Source organism: Fukomys damarensis, unplaced genomic scaffold, assembly GCF_012274545.1.
Source record: "Fukomys damarensis isolate Sample0158 unplaced genomic scaffold, DMR_v1.0_HiC HiC_scaffold_25, whole genome shotgun sequence".
NCBI lineage: Eukaryota > Metazoa > Chordata > Mammalia > Rodentia > Bathyergidae > Fukomys > Fukomys damarensis.
Window position 1 is genome coordinate 14,392,834 of NW_022900937.1, and position 20,168 is coordinate 14,413,001.

Consider the following 20,168-nt stretch of genomic DNA (forward strand, 5'->3'; position numbering starts at 1 on the left):
CAAAAAAAAAAAAAAAAAAAAAAAAGTCTGGATTTGGGAGAAAAGCACCAGAAATAGTTTCATCATGACAGAACAAATACTGACACTTAAGACTCTTGGGTCAGGGTCCAATTGTCATAAATTCTTACCATATCTGTCCTTAACAGTTTGCTAGGGGAATCACTGATCTTTTCCTAGTTTTCCTTATTCAGGAGAAATAGGACATATTCTGCAGCAAAAATTCTGAAAGCATTCACAAAAAGTAAAATAACCGTCCCAAGGACATCCAGCCAGCCAGTAAAAGAAATGAGATTCTACACCCAAGTTCATCTAGCTTATTGTGAATGTCCACCATATATGCTAGACACTGCTGGGGAAAATGCAAGATCTTTTGAGGTAACCTGAAGTTTAACATGTAAGACAGATATGTAAACAGAGACTGGGAAAAAGGATATCATCACTGGAGTCTGTAAAGTTCTGTAGAACTCATAGGCTGAATGACGGTACCCTAAGTTTTCATATTTATATATACATGGGGGCTCCTACTGTTACAGAGATTTGAGAGGCAGGATTAATAAAAATTAAAAATCAGACACTTATTGAACATTAAATTTATTTTTTGATAATGAAATCTTTGTATTTCCAAATTTTGACTTTTAGGAAGGGTCTCCCAACTCAAACACTCAGTCAATTAAACGTAACATGAAGTAGATGGACCACTGGTTAGTGGTGATAAACCCTTTTGCCTACCAAGAGTTGTCTTCCCCTTGGCTGGGCCCTTCATTTATTCTTCAGAGTTAATAAGCTGGATGTCTTCCCCTTCCTAAAAGCATAAAGTTTCCACCTTTTTGATCTGTTATCCTCAGTTATCTTCTCTTTCTTTGGCACTAACTTGACTGACATCTGTCAGCATAATGCTAGGATACAAATTTTCCCCAAACACTAAAGAAGCAGAGAAGAAGGCCAGGTATGATAGTGCACGCCTGTAATCCCAGCATTTAGGAGGCAGAGACAGGAGGATCGCCATGAGTTTGAAGCCAGCCTGGACTACACAGTGAGACCCTGTCTCAAAACAAAACAACAACGCCAATAACAAAAACAGGAGCAAAAGACTAAATTTAACCTAATTTCTCCCTCTTTCCAAACCAGCTCACACAGTCCACATGATTTTTATACTTTGTCAGACCTCACACCTTCTCATGAGGAAACAAGCATCTCTTCTCAAAAAATTTCACCCCAAAACCAATTGTAAGACGCATACCCATGGCAAAAGCAACTGTAGTGGGCAGGAGGAATGCAATGTATCTCTGGCCTTCACTAGGGGACATGGGTTCCAGCCCTGAACCGTGTCTCACTGAACTATGTGTATTAATGATGCAGGACAGGAGGAAAGACCAAAAACACTGTCATCAGAAACTGAGTCAAAAGATTTTGGCAGCCCAAGGATACCTATCATGAGAATACAGGACCCTCCCTAGGATCAGACAAATCTTGGGGCACGTATTTGATTTTTTATAAGGCATAGAACAGGAATTTGAGCCAAAATCAGAAATATCTTGAGAGTCTTGGAGCATCATCTAACATGAAGTTGACACAGAGAAAAGGAATAAAAGGTAGATTTATCATGACAGTAATGACGCATAGGCTTCCCTTATTTGACCACAATGTATGTGACCTTCCTGATAATGAGCTGTGATACTGAGAATTTTCTAAACTATCAAAAATAAAAGATTTTCAACAATTCCTGCTAAAGGAAGACTATCTTTTTATTCTTTCTATAAAAATATTATAAAATCAGTCATAAAGAAATAAACAAGAGGGCAGAGGTAAGGGGAAAAAATGAGAATCAAGACTTGTCATGTAGAGGTACAAGATCCCAACAATGAATGTAACTGTACTGTATCCCTAAAATGTACCAATAAACTCAATTAAAGCTGAAAAAAAAAAAAACAATACTGCAACCGAGAACATGAGAAAAGGACTGTACTGGTGTGCTAGGTATTAATAAAAATGTGCTGTTTTCCTGTGATTTCTGTGAGTTCTTTCCAATTTTTCAATTTATTGTGATCTCTTCTTATTTTGGTAAAGTATTCACATTTGTCCTTAACTTTGTACTTGCAATTACACATTCATTTTCTTAGAGGAGCAAAATTGTATAAGCTATAGGCCTCACCTGCATCCATCCTTGGGTTCTTTTTTTTCTTTCTTTTTTTTTTTTTCTCAGAGGCTGGCAGCTACCTTAGAACTTTTAGCTGACTTATGGCTCCAGCAATACCTGGCCATATAGTTTCACATCACAAATTCAGGGAGGAGATGGTGTCAGAAGCCATGCATTCCCAGCTCAAGTCCCAAGTTTAATGTCCTGGGCCAGCTTAACAGTCTACCCCTTGGATCAACAATCCTGCTGGCTGCTTAAATCAATCAGAAGGCATTCCTGGAGCTGGAAGTGGGGTTGATGGTACAAAAACACTAAGAATAAAGTTGGTGTAACTGTTTTTAAAGAAAACTCGGTGTGCTGGTACCAGGGAGGAAGAAAACAGACCTAGGATGGACCACACTAAGGTGTCTCAGCTGGGAGGAAGGTAGATCAAGTGAGGCAGTAGATTCAGTTGGAAAATTTAAGGGAACACCTGAAACTCAGTAAGAGAATTGCATGACTCAACTCCCAACCGGGCCCTGACCCTTGGAGGTGTGGAGAGGGCAGAGGGGGTTTCTTTTTTCTTTTTAGTACTGGGGATGGAACTTGGGACCTTGTGCTTGTGAGGCAGGTGGCAGCATCGCTGAGTTAAATCCCGGGCCCCAGAGGGTGAAAATTTCACTGACAATTAGGAGCTTCCTTACACTGTGTTAATGGCACAAGCTACTGATTAAGAAAATTATTTAGAAGAAATAGGAATGATGTAGGTCCTCATCCTCAGGTTAGGCCTCTGCCTAGCTTCTCTAGCCCCACATCACTGCAAGCTGGGAAGGGTAGGCTCAGCCTTCTTGCTGGGGAAGACACTTAGGATGTGACAGACAGATGAAGAGGCAGCTCCTGTTCAGTTTGCTGCCAGCCCAAGCCAGCCTTGCTCTCCTCCTCGGATGTGCTGTGGCTTCAGTTTGTAAGGCAGGCTTCACCGTGTGACAGCTCATAAAAAGGCAACCCACTCACGTTATCAGGAGCTCGTGCCTAGCAGTAGCCTCAGGTGTTGGTGAAACGGAGAAAGACATCATTCCAACTGTGTGTGTGACCAGACAGCCAGCACAGGAGCCAGAGATAACCAGTGGCACTGACTAATAATTCATACGTCATCCAAACATACCATTTCAGATAAAAGTTCCTATTTCCTTCTGAGAAACGCATCCTCGGATTGTCAAGAACCACGTGTGAGCTCTGCGACCCTGGGCGACTCACTGGGATGCTGAACTATCTGATGGCTCAGTTTACCCCATCAGGAGTAGGCAGCCCCACAATAGTTAGCCCCAGAGAGCTAGCGCGGAAACACTGCTTTACTTATCCTCACTAGCAAGTAGTACATGAGTCTAGTAAGTGTGAACTCATTTGTCAAGAAATCTGTTTCCTACTGTAGTATTAGAATTTATTTTTTAGTAGTCTCAAGAAGGCACTGCATCTCTAAATAAAACTGTCTTCTTTGTATTTGTTAGTTTGGGGCCTCTGAGAAGCAGATGGATTAAACGTGCAAGAAAATCATGGAGGGCACCTGTGAGGAAAAGGAGCAGAGGAGCCAGAGCAGGTTGGGAGCAGCTCCACACCATATATCAGCCAGCAGAGAGGGAAGGGAGAAGGTGCGCTGGGTAGGAAGTGCCTCAGACTGCAGTGCACAGGTCCAGGAACACGTCAGCTGGCGGAGTTTGGTCCACTAGGACTACCGTAGCAAAGGACCACAACAATAGAAACCGAGTGCCCCACAGCTCCCACAGCTAGACGTTCACGAGCAGGTGTTGGCAGGGTTGTTTTCTTCTCAGCCTCTGCCTTTGGCTTGCAGATTGCCATCTTCTCCCTGTGTCTTCACAGGATCTTCCTTTTTGTGCCCCTGTGTCCTAAACTCTTTCCATATGGACACCAGACATACGGAATTATAAACCTCTATAACTTAGTAGCTCTTTGTAGACCCTTTGTCTAAATATGGTCGCATTCAGAGGTACTAGGGGTAAGGACTTCAAACAGGAAACCGCACACCAGGCAGGTAGGATGTCCTCAAGCCAAAGAAGCCTATCAGAAGACCCCTGCATCACACAGTAGTGGGACTGTGCTAGGTCCCCACAGTGCAGTGGCTGGCTGAAAACAGCCCCGTTGGTGACAAAAATGGTAGATTGACACAGGCCATAGCTGGGGCTGTGAGGAGCACATTTCTGTGGTTAAAACAATCAATTGTCCATTTACTAATTTGCTAAAAAAAATTGTCATCTACTAGGGATAAGGTAAAGAAGTGTCAATCACCAATGGCTCGTAGTATACTTTCCTGCGCCCCATCTTTGCTGGAGACAGCTAAGCTAGGAAACAGGTATGCCAGCTGCTAGGTACAGGGCACCAAAAGGGACATTCAAAAGCCTCGTGGACAGAATGGCAGCCCAACAATATTATCATACCCCGGTTCAATCATTAACCACAATCAGCTGGATATAAGAACTTGCATATAATATAAGAACTTTCAACTATAATCAGTCAGTAATAAATACTAAGCCTCACATGCCCAGGTTTGGAGATCGGAACTCATTCTGCTTCCTTCTCGGTGCTTCCTGCCAGGAACTTTATACTGTACTTCTTCAGGTCAAAACCAAGAGACATGCTCCGCTCACACTGCAGAGTCTCTGCCAAACCTAGTTATTAAAAGTCAGTCCTACAATTCGTACTTACTGACCTCCTGATTCCTCTGGTAACTGTCCCTTGTGGCTGTGCACCTGGCAACCCTGAGCCCCTTCTAAGTGTAGCCATGGAAGACTGGCTTTGCCTCTCCTGCAAAAGAGGGATGCAGGGGAAATCCCAGCTTTCAATTTTAATTTGCCTTTTACTGTGCAGTTCATTTTGAGCAAACTTTTTAATCTTTCAGTATCTCCCTTCCCTTATCTTTTATTTGGAAGCAAGAGTAACTACTTGCAAAGTTGTTGTGACAACTAAAAGATCACTAATGTGAGAATGTTCCTTTGCACAGTGAGTCACAGTAGTCTACAGAATATGAGCCCCTCCATCACACCCCCATTCATCAGAAAATCATTTTCCATAGTGTCTGAAAAAAATTTATTTTGTCAAAACCACTGGGGAAATCAGAAAACTCCAGTTTCCATTGTCCTTGAAATTCCCCACTTATGAATCCAAAGCCCTTCACAGCAAAACTGACTCTCTGAGAAGGCTCTAAAATCAATCTTTCCACCAGGTGTGATAGCGCATGCCTGTAATTCCAGCATCCTAGACTCTGAGGTAGGAGATTACAAGTTCAAGGGCAGCCTGGGCTACATAGTGAATTCAAAACCAGCCTGAATTACATCACAAGATCCCATATAAAAAAGAAAGAAAGAAAGTCAATCTTTCCTACTTCAATGTAAATTTCTACTTCTATGAAGCATGACCTAACTATCCAGCCTAACTTTGGGAAAGAAAGGCTTTACCTCTTGGTAAAGAAAGCCTTATCAACAGCAAGGATCCTTCTGATGTTCTCAGATCACAAGTAGCTGTCTCGTTTTCCTAAGGTGGCCTCGGCTAGAACTGCAATAGAAGTAGGAGGAATCATGCTTTCACGGGACTGTAACCATTTTTAGTAGAAAATGCCTTTCTTCTTTCAAATTATATTTTGTCCTGGATCCTAATGGTTGTAAAACAGCTATGCCTCATATTTCATTAACATAAACTGAGTTTAAATTTTTAACTTTTGCTCATTAAAACCTGAAAAAATATGAACAAGAAGCTGTTTGGAAACTGAGTCATTCAATACCAGTTAAGTTTTCTATCACCTTCAGTAACTTACTATATTGCTAATGCTATTGTTTTTGCTTTGGTTGCTCAGAATCAGGAAAACCTTGCCACAGAAATAAGTAACATTCTAGTCCAAAAGCCATTCTGTTGACTTCAGGAGACAATGATAAAACTATCAGTATGGCTTGAAAGATTATGTTTTATATCTATATGCAGAAAGCACAGTAATTGCTTAGAGCACAATATGGTATTTTTACACTGAAACATGTTTGCCATTGGCTAGTCACTGCAAAAGCAAAAGTTAGTCTGTAATGAGACTTCATCCCAAGCAGATGTATCTAAACTTGGCATGGCCTTTAATCCAGTGTGGCACACAGGAACTATGCCAAAACAGCCCAGATTTTAAGACAAGACTGCTGAGGAGTGGCAACCTTCCCAGTATTTACACATCTACAAAATATTTTATATATGCACAAGGAAGAAATCCAGACCAGGCCCTTTCAAGACTACAAAATAAGTTCATAAGTAAATACAAATGAATGTGCTCAAATATTCTCACAGTTAAACCTGGAATACAATTCAGATGTATGTTTGATTACTCTTGTTGTTTTTGTCTATTTTAAAGATACTCTTTTAACATTTTTTATGAAACTTGACTCAAGAGTTTGCATTCTGTGGAAATATCTCTGCACCAGGATTTGACAGGCTCTGATTCCCAGCCCAACCAAGATGGAGGAACCAGGCCAGGTAAGTCTGAAGTGTCGTTTCTTCTGGAACAGAACCATGGTGAGAACCTAAGCCCCCAGCTTCCCAGCCTCCTAGCCTGGACCACAAACCCAAGTGCCAGGAGACTCCTGAGTCCCAAACTCAGGACAGTGGCAGACACTAGGAGAGGGGGAAAGAGAGAGATCATAGTTCATGACACATCATCCTAAGGTACAGAGATGAAGCCTTTCACTAAACATGGGGAAGGACACCTTTCACTGAACATGGGGAAGGACAGCACCCACTAGAGGCTGGGCAGATGGTGGGAGATACAGGGCCAGGCTTGAATCTGGGCCCGCAGAATGAGGATGAGCCCCGGAGGCCTGCAGCTCATCTCTCCATCTTTCAGACAGCTGCAACAGCTATTCTAAGCCCTGGCCTGAGGCCAGCCTTTATTAATTCCAGCAATAAAATTGCATGTGCCAAGGCTCATCTATTTTGGACTATAAATGACAAAAAGAGCTATTACAGAATGTCAGATTTGTCCCTGTTTGGATTGATATCTTCTGCAGTAATACTTGTTTGGCCTCCACAAATGATTCATTTGGAGCAGCAGATTTCTGAGTCACTGGCAGAATAATTTACTCCTATTTTTCTCATCATTGCCATGTGTTCTTCTCTGCTAGAGCTAAACATTATTCATGTTTCCCTTTGTACAAGTTAATATTAATGTCACCAACAGGCTGTGCTTTCTCTCTGCTGAGTGATGATGTAGTAAACATGAGAATAAAATAAAAGGCATTTCCATGCCTGTTTTAAAGGGGAAAGCCCACTGTTTCTATCCATGAAGCAAAGGAAAGATTATCAAACTTGAGTTAACAAATAGATTCCACCCCAACTCTTCAGAGTGCCTTCCCAGTGCTGCATCAGGAAAGCCAACTTCCCGTCCTACCCACGGGCACCTACCTTCTGTCCAGGGCTCAGAAAGTAACTCTGTGTCACCTTCTTTACTCTGACTCCTCCCTCCACCAGGCAAATGCTGTCATTTGTGTCCTGTGTAATGTGAGGGTCTTCACTAGGGAACCAAGGACAAAAACTCTTCAAACTAACTCAACAACAGCAAAAAAATGAAGCTTGTGTTAAAGGAAGCAGGTGTCTCAGAGAAGGCAGGGCAGGAAGCAGGCTGAGTGCAAGAGAGCTGGGGCATACTCGAGGCAGCAAGAAGGACACCATGCTCCCTTGGGCTCCTTCTCCAAAGGAGACGTGCTGGTGGGGGGCGCTCAGCCTGTGTTGGAAACTTAGAGGAAGAAGTGTGATACAGAGCCTGGTGTCTCTAACAATGATTGCCACACCAATGGTCACACTGTCACCTATAGAGAAGGTGCTCTGATAGCGACATACACTGAAAGTGGTCTAACTGTGACCTAGAGGCTACTGGTTTAGCAGTTAGCCCCTTTTTCTGTTCCCCAGATGCCAGGAGGCGAGCATTCCTCTGTTTAGATTCTATCTCTCAAAAAGCTACAGATTAAACTAACTCTCTCACAGTTCAACCAGCATTCCACTATCTTGTCCCCAAATGACCATGAGAGAGTCTGTCTACAGCCTGCTTAATGCCAGGTGCATTCTACCTACTGCATACCCTTGATCTCACCTGCTCATAGCTCTGTTAAAAAGGAATAAACTTGGGAAGAATTTATAGTGAATCACTGTTGACTCAAATTGAATTTCAACTCACCGGACCAAGAGTTCACACAACACTCACTTAACAGTGATTACAGAGTTTCTTTACAACTTCTTCTCTACTTTTTTTGACAATCAAGGCTATGCTTTCCTCTCTCTAACCTTTTGCTACTTTCCTGTTCTTCATAAATCCTCAGAGATAACCGACCAGCATCCCAGCCTCATTTACATGCACTCTGCCTGAACCAGGATGATCCTATTCAAAACCACTCTGTATTTTTTCCCATTCCTTTCCCCGTCTTGCACTCCAATTTCCTGGTGCATATGGTTTTCATTCTGCAGATCATTAACCTTGAAAGAATGGCAAAGTTTAAAAATAGTGTGCTTTCTCTTTGCCATCTGTAAACATTATACATGGTCTACTTCAAGAAAAAGGCCCAAAGCCTTTGCAATTCTTCCTGCTTGGAACCACATAAAAATAATCATTGTAATTCTCACAACTGTCTTTGAGCCTAAGATCATCCTACGTGTTAGCCATCCTGACTGTCTTTACAAATTTATTCACTCATTCATTCTGGGATAAACTTTTAGTCGGGAACCTCTAATGCTGCTGCACTGGAGACAAAGAGCTGGATAACTGATAGCCCTGTTCTCCAAGAGAAAATGCCTATGGGCAGGAAGATGGATTCCCCATATCTCATTTCCTCATAATTTAATCAGCATTTGTCCATCGTGTGCCCGGTGAAGACAATTAAGCAAGGTAAATGCATCCTTGCCACACATCCTTCTGCCAAATTTTGGTGTGCGCTTATTTGCTTCCACATACTGGGCAAAATGTGTAACGTCTTCAGATACACAGCCATGCATCACTTAATAACAGGGACATACTCTGAGAAATGTATCACTTGGCGGTTTTGTCACTGTGTGAATTTCTCAGAGTATGCTCCCACGAACTAAGACAGCAAGACATCACTAGTGACAGAGCCTGGAGAGACCAACTGTCATGTTAGATGTCACTGACTGATCCATACTAATGTGCCACAGGACTACAATTACAGAAAAGATTGCTGGGGTGAGAAGGGCTGACTGGGCATGTGGCAGGCCAGGAGGAAAAGGATTTACAACGTATCTTGGAGAGAAAGAAAGAATGACAAACAGTAAACCCTGGCGTGACAGCTTCATTCCCCAATAAGAGGAGAGAGTTAGGAGTATGTTTAAGTGCACTTCTTGGAGAAGGTGGGTACAGGAAACATAGTAACCAGCCTATAAAATCAAGGACAGTACTTCTTGGCATGCACAGAATCAGCAATAAAGTAAAAGCATACACAAACTTCTTGCTGAAATTGCAGTGGAGACAGATCAGATTCTGAAACATTTCGAAGGAATTACCACCTATTTAATATGTGCAAAATATTACTGATGGGTTAGTAACAGTAAAGGGAACCAAGGAGGAGTCATGTGTGGCCATGGTGGCTGGTAGAACTAAAAGAAGATCAACTCCAGTTGATCTTCTGGGAGCAGCAGCTGAAACTGACCTTCCAGGACGAGTGGATATGGGAGGTTAGCAGTCAGGGTAATCTGGGTCAAGGGACTGGCACATACAAAGGCACGCAGGTGCCATGGAGGCTTTGTATTGCTATAATGAAATAACGGAGGCTAGATTGTACTTTAGGGAGGAGGTTTACTTGGCTCATAATTCTGGTGGCTGGAGAGCGAAACAGCACAGCCCCGACATCCTGCCAAAGGAGCCCCAGCTTCATCACAGCCTGGCAGAGCAGCAGCAGAATGGGAATCAGCCCTGATCAGAAGGGGCATGTATGTGAGCAAAAAAGCAGGTCAGTAGTTTGATCCCCGGTACCAAAAAAAAAAAAAAAAAAAAAAAAAAAAAGCAGGAGAGCGAGAAGAGCTAGGATTGCTGGTTTATAACATCCCATCCTCTCACAGGAACTCTAATCCTCTCTTATCAGATCTGATCCACTTGGTCAAACTCCCATTGCGCCAAGAGTGATCCCCAGGCCTGAGCTCCTTCCATGAGGCCCCACCTCTAAAGGTTCTACCACTTCAGCCTCCTCATACTGGAGCCAGGCTTCCAGCACAAACACCCCTGGTGGACAAACCACACCCAACCCGTAGCCAGAGAGTTTCCACAGGGCACACCCAGGGCAGGGGAAGGGCTGAGGAGGGAAGGAGCAGCAGAAGGGAGGGCAGGCAGGGACTGGGACCAGTCTCAAGGGCTTCATCCCTCACAGAAAGGAGCCTGGCATTTCTACAGAAAGAAAATGTAATTTGTGAGCCAGGTAGGATGCCATGAGCTGGCTCATCATTTCGGAAGACAAGGCAGGAGGGTTCGCACCCTGAGCCTTCTCGAGAGGGGCTCCAGAAGCCCCCATCCTCTGCTTTGCTTCATTAGCCTCCTCTGCATTCTATCTCTATGACAACTCTGACGGCCGAGTAGCCCAGATCATGAAACAGGGATTCCTCCAACAGAGCTGGCAAGAGACCAGTGCTCTCAGAAGAAGCACTTTCTGGCACTGCATTGTCTCTATTCAATAAGGCCATAACAGCTCCCCAAGCAACCTCTTAGCCAAGGAGAACTACTGTATTTTTGACACCTTACTCTGTGCCAGACAGTGTGGATAGGCAGTAACCACTTTTATCTTTCTGGCAACCTTTCAGAAATGAACTACCAATATCACTACCCTCCAGGGGAAGAGACTGGGGCTCAGGGAGGGTACCCGACCACCCTGAGGGATGACAGGTGCAGGCAGAATACCTTGGAGATTCTACTGTTGAATTTCCCACTCATTCTGGAGTGATCCTGGTGAAGCTCCACGCCCTCAGCAGGCTCCAGGTATTACTGTGGCTGTAGGAAGCTCTAACAAGCTGGTGCAGCCACACTGCCTTCAGAATATGAAGTCAGTCACTTGTTTGAAATGAGGCCCCTCTCAACCCGCTTCCAAACACAACAATGAGGGGAACACAGTGCTGGTCCCCCCTCAGGAACAGCGCTACCGCACACAGTGCTGTAACCCCACCTGACTTCCTTCTGTTTACCTGTTCACTAGTGACTCAGAGACGTGTTGTTCTCATGGTAATTCTCACTTGCTTGTGCTATTGCGTACAGGCACTGACCCTGACTTCCACCTAGTGTACTGCTCCTGTTTTTACCTTCTCTGGGACTAAGTGACTGAACTTAGCAAAACTAGCCCTAGAGATTCCCAGAAACTCTGAGGCATGGCTGGTCAAATGGCTTTGATTTTATGGTGTTTGCCTTTGACAGGAGATAAGGTGACATAATATCATAATTATGATGGTTATACTGTGGAAAGAGCCAAAGTCATACGACTTCCTCCCTTCCCTTCTGATATATTCAGAGTTGCTTTCATTGAAATATAATCCACATACTATAAACATTCTCCCTTACGAAGGGTGCCATCCAATGGCTTTTAGTGCATTCACAAAGATGTGAAACTACTGTCTCCACCTAATTCCAGAACATTGTAATTGCCTCTGTAAAGTCACTCTGTGTTCATCAGCGGTTCCCCCATGGCCTGCCAACACCATCCAGGCTCTGAGGCCGAGCCCATGCACAGCCTCAGAGCAGGCGGGAGCTTGACACTGTAGAGCCTTCTGTTTCTCCTCTCAACATGGCAGCAATGGGCAGCCTTGGAAAGGATCCCCGAAGCCCTTAGAAATGCCATGACATGGGAAAGACCTCAGTTATGGCAACTCCTTCCAGGACTGTATTGACTGCTTGCCACAGGGGTAAACCCCAAGAGGTGTGCTCTGTAACGCAGGTGAGCTGGGCTCTGCTGAGGGAGTGAGCAACATTATGGTCAATGATGAGCCACAGAGGCAACAGTGGTCCCCAGATCACACACAGGGTTGACATCGTAGCTGACTTAGTTAAGTATGATATTGCACAATGAAGAAAGCACCTAATGACACACGTCTCAGAATATGTCCCCTTTGTTAAGTGACACATGACTGTATTTGGATGCAAAGCTGAACTGTCCAGACCAGAGAGCAGAGCTTCTGAGTGGTGACACATGTACCTTGATGCTCTCCCTGACAAACTAACTTTGACAGGTTGTTTCTTAAATAAACACTCAGCTGTGGGAATCATGAGTACTAGTTGTAAATATTGTTAACTTTAGTAACTCCATATTTGTTAAGTTTCTCCAGTTTAGAAGGTGGTGTGTTTCCTTTGTGGAATTCCTGAAAGTTGCAGTTTCTTGTCTCTGACCTTCAGATGTATGGTTGTCTGGGTTACTACTACCCATGGTGGTTGTTTTTGTTGAGCCTGTTTGCTCTTTTCCTGTGTGAATTTTCATTTACTATGGTAACCCCATCCCATAATAGTTTGTGTTTTTTTTTTTGCTTTAAAAGGCTGATGCTTGCCGGCAATAAACGTTGCCTTGATCAGACTCTTGTCTTGGCGACCTTCCTTTCTCTCTGCCCCATCTCCACCCCGCTGCTCTTTCAGGTTTGAGGCACTGCTGGACAGTGCTCTGCATCGCTGGCTCACAACACTCAGCAATTCTTTAAAGGGGCTCTCCACTGTTATCCTGCCCAGGGTTCCCTGCACCTCAGTCCACTCCCCCACCCACCCACACTGTACCCAGCTCACACCATTTCTACCAATCCACCCCAAGTGCCCACCTTGCCCCACCCCCACGAGGGTCTCAGGGGCCACCACCAGGGACTAAAAGGTAGCACTGTGTAAAAATGACATTTATTTTAACTAAATTTCCTCAAAATAAAGAATTCACTCTATGTCCCAGATGATCCAAGAGCATCTCAGGCTCAGTCCTAAATCTCAACTGTTCCTAACAGAGCATTAGAGCAATTCATACCAAGCCTTCTGCCTAACAGAACCCCTGTCTCTTAGTACAATAACCTAGGCAATCAAAATACAAAAGGGAAAGTGAAGGCCATGTGGAAACTGGATCAGCAGCTCTTAATGGTGTCGGTTCAGTGGAGAATCCAGGTCAGTGACATTTTCTCAAGGCCTACATTGCAGCAGAGCCTTTCATTCCACATGGAGCTCAGGGCAACACTGATTCTCTTGGCCGCTAAATGAATATACTTCCCCTTGTCCCTGCCAAAGGGAATGGAAAATACTTTTATAAATTGGACTATCAACTTTAGTTGTAACAGGTTGGGTGACCTACATGGCCCCGAGTTCCACTGGCCATTAGTTGCCCAAGGGCATCTGGAGGGCTGGTCTATAGCCACTATGGATTTGTTCATGATCCAGGGTTTCACAGGATAGAGGCTCTTTATCCTCCTCCCTCACCTAAACAGAGAACAAAAGCCAAAGTGTATTTAACCCCATGAGAATTAGGGTAAGCAAATTGAACGTAAAGGCTATAACGTCAAACAAGGTCAAGCAGCGGTCTGGTTCCACAGGTGTTTTCAAACAGGTTTGGGCCACATGCATCTCGCCCAGACTCTCGCCAAACTCCTTGACATTGACCCTACAAACACAAGATGATAGCCTGAGACCAGGAAGTTTATTTGTCCCTCAGGCAACTACACAGAATCTGTCTGCTCCTGAAAACGTGACTGCAGCGAACACTCTGAGATTATTAGCCTTGCATGGTGGCGGTATCATAGCCAATGAGGTTTATCCAACGCGTGATTATTGCTAATTGAAAACTCTTCCCAATACTTTGTGAGACTAGTCTTATTTCTGGCCTGGTGCTGATGGGAAATAAGCCAGAGGTTTGCCATCCTTCTATCAATGCTCTCAAGAGTTCCTTTCAAGGTCTAATGCGCACAGCACTGACTAGATCCTGGGCACTGGGCAAGGGATTGTTTCACATATTATTGTCTCGTTTCATCCTCACAATAATGCAGAGCAGCAGTGCTGTCATTACACACATTACACAAGGTGATGGGAGCGAGGCTGAAAGAGGATGAACGACTTGAGGGTCACAGGGCTTAGACACTGAAGCTCAGATTCACACCCTGCCAGTTTCTTTCCAGAAGCTGTCTTCAGGGTCACTCTGAGGGGAGCCAGTACACTTGCTTCACTTTCCCAACTAAAGGCTAAGACAATGTCTGTGCAAGAAAACAATAAGCACGGTGAGGTGACGGGAAACTGCCTGCATTTTACTCTGATACACAATGCTTTGCATCTTCAAATAACAAAGGGTGGCAGTACAAATATTGACTGTTCCTGAATCACTGATATTAAAAAGCAAGCTGTTTGAAATGCACACGTCCTTGGGAAAATTTAGACAATCGCTTTTCAGTAGTACTGAATTAATAAAGTTACTGCAGTTAAAAGAAACAGGATAGTGAGAAGTTATTAACATCAGGTGAGGCCTTGATGCTACCAGGTCTTTCTTACAGACAGTTGGCCCGTAACTTCTCGCATCACACACCATCTTCATCCCTCTCTCCGGTCCACACTCTGACACTCAGCAGATGATCACCTCTCTAGTTTGTCCATTCTCTTCCAAGTCTTTCAGGCCAAGCCAACTCATTCTATAGTACACCTCTGCCAAGTAAATAACAGCAAGCCGAACCCGTGGGCAACTCTTGCAGGCTCAAATTAGAAGATGGCAGAAAATTCAGAATTCACAGAAATAAGCTTGCCAAGTTGCCAGAAGTGGCTCTATATGGGCAGTTCTCCCAAATTCAATCAACCAATAGGTGGAGCATGAGACCCGGCTTCCTATCACTAAAACTAGAAGTATCTCCCACTCCCAGTTAGAAAAGGACACTTGCACCAATGTCTGGAGGGGAAGGCTGTGCACACAATACACAGAGAAAGAGGCTTCTTCTTGCTGCATTTTGAACACTAATTCTGTTGTATTTTTACTTATTATTACTCCTCACTCACTCCTGTCTATTGGAGACTAATCTTACGTCATCCAGACCCTGGGCTGTATTCTTTATAACTTGTTCCCTCCTGCAGACTATGGGTTTAAATTAATTTCAAAATATTTATTAAGTACACTAATCGAGACTCATTTTAAGACATCACAGATAAGGCTAAAGTCCTGTCCATAGTTATAGTATGGGTCTTACAGGAAAAGTCTGGGATTAGTAGCTTGAGCAATAATTGAAGTTGTTATCGATGAGATGGTGGAAAGAATTTTTTCCTGTCTTAAACTTTTTTTGCACTATGGGATTTAAATTATTATTATTACTATTGTTGTTGTTGTTATTATTATTATTATTATTATTATTATTATTATTATTGAGATAAGGCCTCACCAAGTTGTTGTCTAGATCTCTGGCTCCAACTTGAGATCCCCCTGCCTCAGCCTCCAAGCATTCTGGATTTTAAGTGTGTGCCTCCAGGCATGGCTTGTCTCAACCCTTTTTAAAAAGTTTCCCTCCCTTCAGTATAATTGCCTCAAATCACTCTCATCTTCAGAAACAAAGCCAAGAAAAAAAAAAGCTTCCTTTTCCCCAGACTTCTTCTAGCAACCACCAGTCCTTTCCCTTCTCCCATTCACTACTTTCCAGGTTTTCTTGGATTCTGCAGTTCCTACAACACATCTGGCATGTGTGTACAGTGGGTTAGATCTAATGACAAAACACACACCTACATCAGTGTTTTTAAACTGACAAAAAAAACAGCCTTCTTTACGGCTGCCTTCAGCCACGGTTGGCCTAGAGAGCTGGGCCTGGGAGTGGGGAAGCCAGAAGGTACTGTGCACTTACACCCATCAGGTGACTCCCAGCTGGACAGCCTGAGGGCCTGGGACCTGGGGAGCAGCTGTTTCAGGTTAGGGGCACAGAGTACGTACACCAGAATTCCCAGCACTGCAGCACTCGCTGGTCACTCAACACAGCTGGACAGCAGAGCATTGCTAAGTTAAGGCAGAGCTAATCTGGGTGTAACAGATTATTACCAGAAGTTCCCAGCAAGTTTGCTTCTCTATTTCACCCTGGGCAATCAAGCACATTTACTGTTTATTCTTATATCAACATGATTGATCACAATAAAATTGTGTGTTCCTTTAGGTCTATAATTCTTAATTCATTCTGGTGATCCTCCAAAAGGAGTCTAATTATATGAAGCATTAAGCTAGTAAATCCCTGGTCCAAAGGGAAGGCCTCAAATTTCCTCTGACTATATCATCACGTAGATATACAAACAAATCAAAAATGCTCTTTCTAAATTGCTAGCAGTTGTCTTGATAAAATTTAGAAGTATTTTCTATCCTACCTCTCCGCGATCTAAATATCATCCTTTGTCGTGAGCCTCGATTTCAACTACCAGGGCTGTTTTCATTTTTATTTTTTAGTTGTTTATGAGGTAAGAATTCCTTTATCGTTACTTTTTTGGCAAAAATATTTTGGCGGGGGTATTAGTTCACACATTTTATCTCCCAAGTCAACTTTAGAGTTGGCTTGTTTTCTTCTTATTGGCTATTTTTTGTGAATCAGCACAAAGACATGTAAAATTAGTCAAGGACAAACTGGACTTTATATTTTGGTATCGGGGATAACCCAATTTGACAGTCACAGTAATATTCCAGTATTCAGGATAGCAGCCATGTGAAAAAAGATAAAATTAGCAAGTCCGTTATTCTCTCTATGTCTCAAGATACATTCATTGAAGATAACAAACCAATTTGCAAAAACCACAAGTATTTCAAGAAAGCATGGTGAATTCCTCCGTGTCTCCGGTTTAATTTCGTCAGCTCTACAAAGCATCATGTGCTCATAAGTAGGGCTTTTGGAAGAGGACTGTACCTTGGAAGCATTACAGGTGACTTGCTGTCAGGAGACAGGGTCCTGTTGGGGCAGGGGAGCCACTGTAGGCATGACCTGGAAGGGTGTCTCTCCCTTCCCTGGTCCTCTCTTCACTCTGCTTCCTGTCTGCCATGATGTAAGCAGCTTTCCTCCACCCAGGTCGTTCCTCCATGCTGCTGACCGTGCAAGTACTGAAACTTTAAAACATAAGCCAAAATAAACCTCTCCTCCTTTAAATTGCAGGTGTCCAGTATATTTTGCACCAGCAACTATGAAGGTGACTACAACACTCTTTATAAACCATAAATATGGAGATATTTTCCATAATTTAACACTCAGACACAGTAAGAAGCTGACAAATCTGTCTACGTAAAAAATTTTTTTCAATGAAAAAAATCCACAAAAGACAAATTATAGACACATGACAACTTGGAATAAATATTAGCAAATTATACCACAAGAACTGATACCCTTAATATACAAAGAAGTTTTGAAAACAAAGAAGCAAACAACCCTATGGAAAAACAGGAAAGAGATAAAACATAATCATGATAAGATGTGACTTAAAATTGGGTCAAATACTAACTTTCCAAACGTCACATGGTTGATGAGACAAAGCCAAGCTTATTGCTCACATTGATGAGGGAGAAGGCAGAGCTTTTGTGGAGTCTTTAAGGAGCAAAACAAGGTAGGGTTTTACTGAGAGTTAGGAGGTGGTACTGAGGTAGGTCTTGTAATGCAGGGGGAGGGGAGAGCATGATTAAAATTGGGGAAGGATTATGGCTCAGGATCATGATCTATCATTGGAAACCACAAGGTGAGGATTTTGAAGTGAGGGATTCAGTGTATTAAGCAATAACCATTGATGGTTTTACTGAAGAGTTGCTGGATTTTTCAGGAAGTTCCAGCTTTAGTATATGTGCTGCTGAAGCGAGCACAGGAAGTTCCTGTAACTAGCAATCAAGTTATTTGTCAGAGCAAGACCATCCTGGAATAATAAAGTTATACTAATAAAAACAATGAAAGAGTGCCAGGAGGGAGTGGTATCACATGCCTGTAATCCTGGCACTCTGGGAGGCTGAAGCAGAAGGATCATGGGTTTGAGCCTAGGCTGAGCAACTTAGCAACTTAGTGAGACCCTATCTCAAAATAAAATATAAATAAAAAGGGCTGGGAAGGTAGCTCAGTGGAACAGCCCTGGGTTCAACCACCAGTGCCTCAAAAAGTAAACTACGTAGGGCATAAATTGTTTCAGTGTTCAGTGTCCAAATTATGCATAGAGAGTCAGAAAACAGGTTCTTCCCCTGACAGGGAAGATAGTATATTGCAAATTAATGACTTTTCTTGACCCATAAGTGAATTAAGACATAGGGCGAACAACTAGGTCCAAAGCTGGACAGAGGCAGCACCTACAGGAAAATCAAGATCTAAACTTGAATTTATATGCTACCTGAATTTATGCTGTCAAATGCCATTATAAATCAGAGAGAAGATTCAACTAGAAAATTTCAACAAATTGTAGGCTGCTGTGAGAGCAGAAAGCCCTCGGGCCACAGGTGGAGGACTACCACTCTGGGCAGGCTCCTCCTCCAGGAATCCCAACAGAGTCCCAGGGGAGACTGGGGAACTCCTGAGAGAGTCAAACTAGGCAGTTACTGAAAAGGGCAGCAACAGCAGGAGTGGAAAGCAGGGTGGGCTGACCTGCAGGATCATTGCTGGTGGCTAATTGAGCATGTTCTCCCAGCCCAGAATGGAAAAGATAAGAAGTTTACAAAAGTTGTACTTGTGCTAAATAATAATAATACCAGCACAACAACCATCTAGAGCTGTCAAACGGCTCATAGAACTGCAGTGAAAAATCATGATTCGATTTCCAGACCTTACTGCAGAAGTCAGTAAACTTTTTCTGCAAAGGGACAGAGAGTAAATAGTTTAGGCTTCTACAGCCAGCAGCCTCTCTTCCAGCTACTCAACTATACCACTGAAGTGGAGGCAGCCATAGACACATGGAAAAGATGAGTGTGGCTATACTCTACGTATGGTCCCTGAAAGTTGGATTTCACACAATTTTCACATATTATGAAGCCTTTTGATTTTTCCTACTATTTAAAAATGTAAAACCACACTCAGGTTGCAGGCCATGTCCTATGTGCATGGGAAGCCAGTCAGATTTGGTACGTGGGCTGGAGTTTGCCAAACTCTGCTTTAGCAATCTTCAGACCTTGAAGCCCCTGGGATACCAACCACAGCTTCAATCAGCCCCACATTTGCCAAGTCCCATGGGATACCATATTCTCAACTGCTAGCCACTCTTAGCCAGCCCTTCACTGAGGGCCTCTCCCTCTCTGCCATGGACATCCCGCTTCCATAGTCATGGGAACCATGGCCGTGCTTAGAACTTACAGCTCACTCAACCTGATCCTGACTCCTCCCACTCCTCACCTCCAATGATTCCCTTCCCTGTGCTTCCACCACCCAGACGACCCTTTCCTTCCTTCCTACCCGTTTGTATTAGTCAGGCTCCCCTACAACCTTAAGATGAGCACAAAGAGAGTACTTACAGAGGATAACGCTATTTGGATCTCCTGCTATGAACAATGTGCCCCAGTAACCTGCAGCACAATGGCTTCTCCACTGCCAAGAGGCAGCAGCAGAGCCATTCTGCAAAGAGTTCAGAAAAAGACCACATCAAACGAAAATTTCAACAGGCATAGTTGAAGGAGGAGGGTCTGCAGACAGAGGCAAAGGTATGGAGATATAAAAAGGCACCTGCCACATCAGAGAATGGCAAAAAGTAGAGGGCATGTGGCAGAGGTGCTGACGTGAAGTTGGCGGTAGGTTACACAGGGTAGATCATAAAGAGTTTTGACGCTGGACCAGAAAGCCAGTTGCAAGGACTTTGCAAAGTCTGTATCTGGCACTCCACCCTCCAGGCCTTGGAGCTTTAGGAAGCCCTTTCCTATTCCCGACTAGCTAATGCAGTTGGTTCACCCGAAACCAGAGAGGGCCAGATCTCCACCTGACAGACTCCTGGTGCCCTGGTTTCATCTTAGCAGAAACCAGAGAAGTGGCAGCACCTCTGTAGTATCCTTGCTACCTCTGCAGTGAGTCAGGCCACGCCTAGGTGTTTGTTCCCTCTGCAGATTTGAGCGTTGCAGTGATAATCGAGAGA

General features: G+C 43.6%; 1 non-coding gene across 1 annotated transcript; it reads left to right on the forward strand.

Moving 5' to 3' along the window:
• The first annotated feature begins 13,868 nt into the window (after positions 1-13,868).
• On the forward strand, positions 13,869-14,009 carry LOC117283387. Its single transcript, XR_004514364.1, has one exon. It is a non-coding gene; the product is annotated as a U4 spliceosomal RNA (small nuclear RNA).
• The last annotated feature ends 6,159 nt before the right edge of the window (positions 14,010-20,168 follow it).